Source organism: Trichosurus vulpecula, chromosome 8, assembly GCF_011100635.1.
Source record: "Trichosurus vulpecula isolate mTriVul1 chromosome 8, mTriVul1.pri, whole genome shotgun sequence".
Classification (NCBI taxonomy): Eukaryota; Metazoa; Chordata; class Mammalia; order Diprotodontia; family Phalangeridae; genus Trichosurus; species Trichosurus vulpecula.
In genome coordinates this window covers 140,929,235-140,932,414 of record NC_050580.1, presented here as the reverse complement: position 1 = coordinate 140,932,414, position 3,180 = coordinate 140,929,235, and the positions used below count along the sequence as shown (strand labels likewise).

Here is a 3,180-nt window from a genome sequence, read left to right as displayed (position 1 = left end):
TAGAACTTCCTGCTATTTGCTTCTGTACATTTTTAAGTGTATCAAGTTAAGGTTGCTTCTTTTTTCTGAAAATATTACTTGAAGCTTCTTTTCTCCTCCCCAATGCTACCCACTTAGCTGAGGGAGGGGAGAAAGAAAACAAAAACCTTCTGACAATAATGCATAGTCAAGGAAAATAAATTCACTTAATGGTCTCATTCTGCACCTTGAGAGCATTACCTCTCTGTCAGAAGATGAACAACACTTTTCATCATCAGTTTCCTAGAGTCACAAGTGAAGTCACAAAGTTGTTTTTCTTTACAATGTTGTTATTTACTTGTTTCTGATCAGTTCAAGCAAGTCTTTTTATGTTTCTCTAAAATTATACCTTTTCTTTTCTTTTTATGGTGCCAATTTAAATAGCTTTTATTCTCCAGGACAAGAATTGCATTTCTACTTGTTTACAGTACTGATAAAGTGCAATGTTGTTCACCTCTCTCCCTCTGCACACATTCAAGTATTCAGAATGCCCACATTTACACAGTAGCTTAAATGTTACTTTTAAACTGCTACAGCCTTGGCTACAAATTTGAGTCCTTCAATTTTTGGAAAGCTGCATGGAATGCTCTTTCTTCTGGTGTGTTTAGTCGACCTCTTCAATGGTGGGTCCAGAAGAAGCACCTCCAGATGGGGCTGCTCCACCCCCTGGGAACCCACCAGGCATGCCTCCTGGCGTGCCCCCTGCACTCTGGTCCAGCTTAGTAATGATGGGGTTGCAGATCTTTTCCAATTCTTTCTGCTGATGCTCAAATTCTTCCTTCTCAGCAGTCTGGTTCTTATCTAGCCGGTTGATTATTTCATTACATTTGTCAAGGATCTTCTGTTTGTCTTCATCCCCAATCTTGCCTTGCAGTTTTTCATCCTCTACGGTGGCCTTCATGTTGAAAGCATAAGACTCCAGAGAATTCTTGGAAGACAGCTTGTCTCTCTGCTTCTCACCCTCAGCCTTGTATTTCTCAGCCTCCTGGACCATGCGCTCAATGTCTTCTTTGCTCAGATGTCCTTTGTCATTGGTGATGGTGATCTTGTTCTCCTTACCTGTGTTCTTATCCACAGCTGAAACACTGAGGATGCCGTTTGCATCAATGTCAAATGTTACTTCAATCTGAGGAACACCCTGGATGCTGGAGGAATTCCTGTGAGCTCAAATTTGCCAAGCAGGTTGTTATCCTTTGTCATTGCTCTCTCACCTTCACAAACCTGAATAAGCACACCAGGCTGGTTGTCTGAGTAGGTGGTAAAGGTCTGTGTCTGCTTGGTGGGGATGGTAGTATTACATTTGATCAGAAACTCCTCCAGCAGTTTCAATTCCAAGGGAAAGAGGAGAGACATCCAACAGCAGCAAGTCCTGCACATTCTCAGATTTATCTCCAGACAAAATGGCAGCCTGGACAGCTGCACCATAAGCAACAGCCTCATCAGGACTGATACTCTTGTTGAGTTCTTTGCCATTGAAGAAATCTTGTAGAAGCTTCTGGATTTTGGGGATTCAAGTAGAACCACCCACCAGGACAATGTCATAAATCTGTGATTTATCTAGCTTGGCACCTCTTAAGGCCTTTTCCACAGGGTCCAGTGTGCCACGGAAGAGATCAGCATTCAGCCGTTCGAAACAGGCTCGGGTGATTGATGTATAGAAGTCGATATCTTCATAGAGGGAGTCAATCTCAGTACTGGCCTGGGTACTGGAAGAGAGGGTACGCTCAGCACGTTTGCAAGAGGTGCAAAGACAGCGAATAGCTCACTTGTTCTCACTGATGTCCTTCTTGTGTTTTCACTTGAACTCAGCAATGAAATGGTTGACCATTCTATTGTCAAAGTCCTCTCCACCCAAGTGGGTGTCCCCAGCTATGGACCTGACCTCAAAAATGCCATCTTCAATGGTAAGAATGGAGACATTGAAAGAACCACCTCCAAGGTCAAAGATCAACACATTTCTCTCGGCACCAAACTTTTTGCCCAATTCATAAGCAATAGCAGCAGCAGTTGGCTCATTGATGATTTGGAGCACATTGAGACCAGTGATGGTTCCAGCATCTTTGGTGGACAGCATTGGGAATTGTTGAAATAGGCTGGTACTGTGCCCACAGCATTTGTGACAGTCTTCCCAAGGTAAGCTTCAGCAATTTCTTTCATCTTTGTCAAGATCATAGAAGATACTTCTTCTGGATAGAAACTTTTGGTCTCCCTTTTGTATTCCACTTGGACCTTAGGCCTGCCTGCATCATTCACCACCATGAAAGGCCAATGCTTCATGTCTGACCATACAATTGCATCATCAAATCTGTGACCAATCAGACGTTTGGCATCAAAAACTGTTGGTGGGGTTCGTTGCAACTTGATTCTTTGCAGCATCACTGATTAAACATTCAGTGTTGGTGAAGGTGATGTAGCTTGGGGTGGTCCTGTCTCCTTGGTCATTAGCAACGATCTCCACTTTCCCATGTTGGAAGACTCTCACACAGGAGTAAGTGGTGCCAAGATCAATACCAACTGTGGGTGCTTTCGACATGGTTGTTGGGGAGTCGTGAGTCATAGCTGAACACGGTGAAGGAAGAAGGGCTGCTGCTGCACTGAGTAGCAAATTATACCTTTTCAACATCTTGTAGTATATTAATATTCAATTATATTCATATACTATAAATTTTTCAGTCATTATTCATTGATAGCCCTTCCTTTGTTTTCTCTTCTTTCCTATAAACAAAAGAGCTACTATAAGATATTATTCTGAGGGATAAGAGTCCTGGCAAGTCCCCCAGAGAGTGCTGAGCTGCAGGCATGTGAGAAGGCCTTAAGGGATAAGGCAGATAAAATCTTTATCTAAACTTATTCTTTCACAGTAGTTATGGGTCTGGCAGACTACAGTGTGGAAAGAAGAGATTAGGACAATGAAAGGCTCTTTTGGGGCTTAGGACCAATACATACAAGTCATCTGTGAGTCATGTTAATACCCAGAGACATTATATGCCTTCAGGTGAACTGAACAAGTAGGTTGACGTCCTTAGGAGAAGGGCAAAATGATGGCATGTTACATTTGGTTTGGGACTACATGATCTTCCCTAAAGAAGGAAAGTTGAATACTTCTATCCAACTATGTTACTCCTGCCAATCAGTGTACACACTTCTCAAACACCAACAAAA

General features: G+C 42.6%; 1 pseudogene; it reads right to left on the bottom strand.

Annotated features, from left to right (window-relative positions):
• Positions 1-567: 567 nt before the first annotated feature.
• Positions 568-2,551, bottom strand: LOC118829270 (annotated as a pseudogene).
• Positions 2,552-3,180: the final 629 nt, after the last annotated feature.